Below are 7940 nucleotides of genomic sequence, written 5' to 3' on the forward strand. Positions count from 1 at the left end.
CTTTTAAAGCTTAAAACCCCAAACAATGACACATACGTTGCATGTTAATTTCTTATTTGGAATATATTGCAAAATATGATGCAGGTCAAAAGCAAGCTGAACAATCAGTTTTCCATATTCAGCCTTTCCTGTTATTGTTATTACACCTGGTGATATAGGAGCAAGACTCTGCATGTCTCAAGAAATGTCACTACCAACCTAGGCCATTTTCACATGCTGGGGTGCAATCCAGATCAGTGAGGAGTTGTGTCATCTGTAATCCTGGGTGAGATTCAGTGTTCTGCTGCTGGAGCTCCCCGGTCTGGATACCCCCAGCCAGCATTCAAGGCCGCACCGAGTGTCTGTGTGATAAGTAACCCTGGACCGGCAGCTCTGACTCCAGCCGCCTGCTTGTTACATACCAAGCCCATTCTGGTTTGGGTAGAGATGGCTCAGGCTTTGGGAGAAGGCCGGGGGTAGGAAGCTTCTATTCATTATGCTGGACCTAACCCCCAGTTTTACTTGAATAAAGAGGAGATATTTGGCACTGTGTGATACTGCTCCTGTGCTCTGTTCCCAAAGTGTTCTGCAGCTTGGGAGGGTCTCTGGTAGTGTGTGTGTGTCACTGGCATATTGGGGTGATGCTGAAACACGACAGAGTAGAGGTGGCATTATGGGGGTGGCATGAACCTTCACTCTTCATTTCCCCTTTCAAGAACAGAGGGAACAGGAATCCTTACCCAGCGAGGTCACATTCTCATAGTTCTGCTGCATGACATCCCAGTAGAGGGCTCTCTGAACGGGGTCCAGCAGAGCCCCCTCTTCCCTGGTGAAGTACACAGCCACCTCCTTGAAGGTCACCAGCTCCTGAAAGAGCAAGAGTCCAACACTCAGTACCTGCTGCCTCACTCACAACCCCACTATTCACGGAACAGCAGCACCAGGTAAATGGAAGCTCCGGGAGGCACATGTTAACAGAGTCCCACCTCACCTAGCTTAGAGCAGCCAGGCGGCATCAGAGGGTAGAAAGAGAGAACCTTTGTGTCTCCCAGCTGACAGAGGGAGGCAGGATCTTCACATTTATCACATACCTACTAGCCAGAGCTTGATATAGGAGATGGGGCTGTCTCTGGACCCTAGTGGTGTCTCCCTGGTAGGAATCCCAACACTCTCCAAATTAAATATATAGAAGAAAGGGGAAGTCAATAGTAAAGAATAGAAGTTAGAAGGTCAGATTTGTAGAAAACTGGTAAAGAAAGCGATCAGAAATCAATGACCAATCAATGACAATAAGAAGGAAGATTTTAAAAGTATATTAAGTGCAACCTTAATCCTAACAATGGTACTTTACTAATAGAAATGGCAGAATTATCAAAATAATGCAGAAGAGGTAAAAGTCCTCAATAAATATTTCTCTCCTGGATTTGGAGAAAAACAGATGATGTACTCGTATCATAAGATGTTGATGGCGACACTCTTTCCATTCCAACAAAAAGTCATGAGGACAGTAGCTATTAAAGTCAGATATGTTTAAATCAGCGGGTCCAGATAACTTGTATCCAAGACTTTCTAAAAGACCTGAAATCTGACATCTATATTCATCAAGAGAATGGAGCAGCCAATACTGGATTTCATTCATTAATAAAGAATCAAAGAAGGGTAATATGATTAGTGCCCACTAACAAAGGTTTAGAGAAAATAGAGCCTATCAAACTAACGGGATATCCTTACTGGAGGAGATCAAAAGTTTGGTTGCAGCTAATAGTATTGATGTAATTTACCTAAACTTCTGTAAGGGATATGACTTGATCAGCACAATATTTTTACTAAAAAAACTAGAATGATACAAAATAAACATGGCATGCATTAAATAGATTAAAAACTGTGATAGTAAATGGGGAACCAGGGTCGAGTGGATTTCTTTCTAGCAGGTTCCCGCAGGGATTGGTTCTTGGCCCTGTGCTATTTAACATTCTTATCCATGACCTAAAAGAGTGTATAAAATCATCACTTATAAAGTTTGCAGTTGCCACAATGATTGGGGTTGTGAGTAGAATGAAGTGTGAGTAGATTCAGGCTCCATCACTGGGAGTCTGGGAAGTTGTCCCAGCCCTGGCTGGAGGGTTATTTCCTGTTCCACAAAGAAGGGAAGTTCCATTCCCAACTCCTGTGCCTTGAAATTAGGCCCTATCTGACATTACACCCCCATATTCATCATAGTGGTACGGTTATAATATGATTAGGACATAATTATGATGTATTTTGTACAAGATGCATTATGTGTGGTGTCACTGGAAAAGTTATGATTTGCTGAATATGATTATCCTATTTGTGTGCACATATCACGTTCGTATCTGAAGTTATGGATATTGACTCTGTATCTGTCTTTCAAATGTGCTTACTCTGGGTAACACCCACAACGAGCCTTTCAGGTACAACAGTGAAGAAGCCAGACAGTGCTGATGGCTCATCAACAAAGACAATGGACTGTGGAAGAGCTTAGCCTTCCTCTGAATGTTTCAGCCAGCCTATTAGTCATGGATACTAGGTAAGGTAATAAGGTAATAATTGGAGATATACCAATCTCCTAGAACTGGAAGGACCTTGCAAGGTCATCTAGTCCAGCCCCCTGCCTTCACTAGCAGGACCAATTTTTGCCCCAGATTCCTAAGTGGCCTCCGCAAGGATTGAACTCACAAGCCTGAGTTTAGCAGGCCAATGCTCAAACCACTGAGCTATCCCTCCCCCACTATGATGCAGCAGGGCCTGTGACCAGACCACATGACACTAAACTCCATTTTAGTACCTGTATTTTTCCACAAACTGGACTGGGAACTGAGTTTGGAACAAAGGGGTCACGCCATATGGAAAAGCTACACAAGGTGTGGTGTGACGTTATCTCTTGGTCTCATTCCCCACAGAAGAGAACTCCTGGAAACACCTGAGAAACAAAAACTGAAGTGGGGGAAGTGCTGCTCCCAGGATAAAGGGATTTCTAGCTTGTGTATGGAAACTTGGTGGACTGCTTGTATCATCAGTCAGGGTGAGAAACTGCTAATTCAAATTCTATCCAGCTAGTATATTAGTCGTAGTTTGAGTTTTGGTTATTTGCTAAATAATCTGCTTTGATCTGTTTGTTATCACTTATAATCACTTAATCTGTCTTTCTGCAGCTAATAAACTTGTTTTATGCTTTATCTTAACCAGCGTATTTTGAGTGACGTGTCTGGGGAAAATCTCAGCTTGGTTAGCACAAGCTCGCTGTGCACATCTGTCCCAGATCGAGGGGAAGGGGAACTATATTAATGAGCTGACATTACAGAGATCCCTGTGCACTATAAGAGGGTATAATTCTGAATGTATCCTACAGCAAGTGTGCAAGGTTGGGGAGCTGAGAAATTGGCTGTTGTCGTCTATCTGTGCTTGAGCGGCTTAGGTAAAGCACTCAGGTAGCTTAGTTGGGTGTATGGTGTCACCTGCTGTCCTGTTGGGTGATAACAGGCACTGGAGAGGCTGGCTGAATCTCCAGCAAATCAGTGTGAGAAGGGCCAGCCCAGCTTGAGGGTTAGAGGGCACAGCGGTTCCCAGAAGCCCCCCAGACTGCCCCCTGCGGGTGACAACCCATCACACCCTAAACTACACTAGTGTCAGCAGGTTTGTCACATCCTGTCCCCTCCCTTTCTCCGCCCGAGATATTTCCTGCCTCCCACCACCTCTAGCAATTCCCACCCTCCTATGCATTTACTGCTCCTCTCCCTCCAAGCAGAACCCACCACCAGCTCCCTGAGAATCCCTTACCTGAGACAGCTCCATTGCAACCATTTCCTTCCCCCTGGGAGGACGGGATGATCTGGAGCAAAACATGGATGTTATTCTGTAGCCTGCTGGGGTGAAAAGGGCAAGGTGTAAGAATTCAGACGGGGCTTTTGTACATTCCACAAGCCGATTCCCCCCAGGTTTTCCCCTGCTAATGGACACTCTAGGTTCTGCCACACTGTGAAGCACAGAGTGACCTTATCCCAGTACAGGCCTAGCCCCCTCCCACCAGGGTGTAACCTCTGACACATGGTGAAACCCTCCCAGTAACAGTCTCTCTGTTACACTTATCAAGTTGGTGGACAATACCAAGCTGGGAGGGGTTGTAAGTGCTTTGGAGGATTGGATTAAAATTCAAAATGATCTGGACAAACTGGAGAAATGAGCTGAAGGAAAGAGGATGAAATTCAATAGAGACAAGTGCAAAGTACTCCACTTTGGAAGGAACAATCAGAGATCAGAGAAGAGCAGAATCCAAGGAGTCACTTTGGGGGATTCTCCCTGTCATTGTCCCCAAGGCAGCTCTCTCAGGTTTACAAAGTTGTTTGATGTTACAGCCATTATACAGTCTCTCCTGGGAGTGCCCTTTCATCGGCTGGACCTAGTTTTAGTTTTCGGTAGTTAACAATCTTGGTTTATTGTTTATCTAACCAGTATGTTTGGATTCAAGTGTGTTGCAACTCCATTTGGGATAACAAGCTGGTGCATGTCATTTTCCACTGATGAAATGACAGACTTCATATGAGCTTGCTTTGTTCAGTAGCGTGCTGGACAGTGCAAGACGCACATTTCTGGGGGAAAGTTGGGCACTTGAGAATTTGCTGGTTTTTTCCTGAGGTGTAATTCATGAGTGGCTGTCTAGCAGCACTCAATACTGTGTAGCAGGGAGAGAGTTACATGCTGGAGACTGTGTGTAAGACAAGACTGTGTGACAAGAGGGGCTGTTCTCACGGGAAAACAGTGGAAAAGGCACCCCAGGTTGGAGAACTGAGGGGACACAGCTATTTAACAGTCCAGATTGTACTCTGGGTAATGTCACAGACACTCATTATGACAGAGCCTCTTTCAACACAGAGAAAGTAAATCCATGTCCCAGACATCGAAGACTCCAGACAGAGGGCAACTGTCCCTGGCACTGCTTCTTGCTGACAGAGAGGTTCAGAGACAGTGAGAGAGTCCTGGGGAAGCTGGGAACAGGAAGCATGGGCTGGTGGGGATCAGCTGAGAAAGGGAACAGGAAGGACAGGGATATCACTGAATGCAGGATCTCAGCAGTACTAGATGACAGGATAGCACATAGTGCAGCCCATTGGAAAACATAATCCCAACTATACATACAGAATGATGGGGTCTACATTAGCTGTTTCCACTCAAGAGATGGATCTTGGAGTCACTGTGATAGTTCTCTGAAAACATCCACTCAGTTTGCAGCAGCAGTGAAAAAAGCGAACAATGTTGGAAATAATTAAGAAAGGGATAGATACGACAGACTATATCATATATCATATTTGTAAAAACAGCAAATGAATCCATGATACACCCACATCTTGAATACTGCACGCAGATGTTGTCGCCCCATCTCAAAAAAAGATATACTGGAATTGGAAAAGGTTCAGAAAAGGGCAACAAAATGATTAGGGGTATGGAACCGTTATGCCAGACCTAACTTCCAGTTTCACTTGAGCAAACAGGAGCTATTTGACACTGTGCAATATGGCTCCTGTGCTCTGTTCCCAAAGTGTTCTGCAGCAGGGGAGGGAAATGAGAGAATGTTCTTTTTCTTGCCTATGTCCCAAGGATGGACCCCTAAAATGGAGCTGAGCACAGGGACCTACTAACGCTAATTCCGCCACTGAGCTTCCTTCTCTGGATACCCCCAGCCAGCATTCAAGGACGCACGGAGTGTCTGTGTGATAAGTGACCTTGGGCCAGCAGCTCTGACTCCAGCAGCCTGCTTGTTACACCCCAAGCATTATTGTGGTCTGGGTGGAGAAGGCTCAGAGTTTGAGAGGTCAGGGGTAGGAAGCTTCTGCTGATTATGCCGCACGTAACCCTCAGTTTTACTTGAGCAAACAGGAGATATTTGACACTGTGCGATACGGCTCCTGTGCTCTGTTCCTAAAGTGTTCTGCAGCAGGGGAGGGTCTCTGGTAGTGTGTGTGTCACTGGCATATTGGGGTGATGCTGAAACAGGACAGAGTAGAGGTGGCATTGTGGGGCTGGCGTGTACCTTAACTCTTCATTTCCCCTTCCCAGATCCGAGGGGACAGGAACCCTTACCCAGCGAGGTTACAGTCTCATAGTTCTCCTGCATGACATCCCAATACAGGGCTCTCTGAGCGGGGTCCAGCAGAGCCCACTCTTCCCTGGTGAAATGCACAGCCACCTCCTCGAAGGTCACCGGCCCCTGAAAGAGCAAGAGTCCAACACTCAGGACCTCTTTCCTCACTCACAGCCCCACTATTTGTGGCAGAGAGGAGCCAATCAAATGGAAGCTCTGGGTGGATCCCACTCAACAGAGTCCCACCCCCACTCCGCTCAGAGTATCCAGCAAATACCAGGGTGAGGGGACGAAGAGAGAGCCCCTTGTCTCTCCCAGCAGATCCATCACACACCTGCTAGCCACCGACTGATTCAGGAGATGGAGCCCCTAGCAGGGTCCAGGGAGAGCTCCCTGGTAGGAAGCCCAACACCCTCCCCATTGTGAGGAGCGGGATATGAAGGGAGAGGCAGCTCCAATAAGCCTGACTCATGGGTGCCCCCTTCATATCTCACAGCGGCCGCTGGTTAGTGAGGTCAGGCTCCAGCACTGGGAGTCTGGTCAGTTTGACTAGCTCCATGTAGGTGGGCTATTTTCTTTCTTCACAAATTAGGGTATTTCCACCTCCGAACCTCCTGGGTCTGTTCCTAGAATCTGGGCCACTTTTTAAATAACTCCCAGCAGGTTTGCCACACCCTGGCCTCCTCCTTTCCCCACGCTGTGAATTTCCTGCCCCGCTCCAACCTCTAGACCAGACTGTGCAAACCTTCCCATCTCCGGTGTATTTGCTGTCCCTCTCCTCCAGCAGGAACCCACCAGCAACCCCCCAATAATCTCTACCTGAGTTGGCTCCACTGCAGCCATTTCTCTTCTCTGTCCCACGCCAGGCTGGGATGAGCTGGAGCAAAACATGGACGCCATTCTGCAGCCTGTCTCGGGGAGAAGGGTGTATCAGAACCGGTTTTAGTTAATTTCACATCAGAATTCCCCCAGGCCCTTTCCCTGAAGACAGACACCCTAGATTCTGCCATGCAGGGAAATGCTCAGTCTGTTTATTACAGTGTAGATCTGGCCCCTCCTGCCATGCTAAGCCCAGACACATTTTTAACCTCCCTTCTCCCTCCCCTCACCCTCTAACAAAGTCTCTGAACACAAGGCTAGAAAAGAGCAGAACCAAAGGAGTCACTGTGGGGGATTCCCTCGGACACTGACCCCACGGCAGCCACACCCCAGCAGGGGGAATATGGAGTCAGGAACTGGCTTTTCCTCTGTCTGATCCTTGTTTTGTTCACTGGAAAGTCACAGGGGCAGAGGGAGCCCTGGGGGATGTCTCTTGAACTGGAGTATGGAAGGCCTGGAGGGACAAAATAGATAAGAAATGTCCATGGCCTGTCACTAGCAAATAATGGCCACCATGGATCCACCCCAGAGGTGGCTGCATCTTAGCACTGCAGGAAGCAACCCCTCACCAAGGCCATTTGCCATGGGGCTTGGGATACTTCTCAGCTGACACTGCACTCAGAGTGACCTCCTCATCCCGTGCCAGCTGGAGAAAAGGGTCCAGCCAACTCTTCTGTAACTGGTTGGGAACCACCGATCTCCAAACAGGGGGAGGCCTCTGGCTTTGATGGGTATTAAATATGTGGCTGATCTCTTTCTTTGTAGCCTGATTTGGGGAGGGTTAGTAGGGACAGTGGAATTTATCCACTTAATTTAGTTGTATTTAATAAGTAATTTTCTAATTAATTAGTAATGTTAATAATACTTGATAGATATTAATAATATGGGTATGGCTCGCCAATATGTGTGATCAGAAGATAAAGTCTGTCTTGAATCAGGCTTCACAGAATTTAATACAAGGAGATTGGGGTATATTACAGGAAAT

At 46.9% G+C, this 7940-nt stretch overlaps 1 long non-coding RNA gene across 1 annotated transcript; it reads right to left on the reverse strand.

Moving 5' to 3' along the window:
• Nucleotides 1-785: 785 nt before the first annotated feature.
• LOC120393332 lies at nucleotides 786-3837 on the reverse strand. The gene is made up of 3 exons (XR_005591998.1): nucleotides 3778-3837; nucleotides 2786-2920; nucleotides 786-846 (listed from the first exon to the last, which is right to left on the reverse strand). It is a non-coding gene; the product is annotated as an uncharacterized LOC120393332 (long non-coding RNA).
• Nucleotides 3838-7940: the final 4103 nt, after the last annotated feature.

This window comes from Mauremys reevesii, unplaced genomic scaffold, assembly GCF_016161935.1.
Source record: "Mauremys reevesii isolate NIE-2019 unplaced genomic scaffold, ASM1616193v1 Contig182, whole genome shotgun sequence".
NCBI classification, from domain to species: Eukaryota; Metazoa; Chordata; order Testudines; family Geoemydidae; genus Mauremys; species Mauremys reevesii.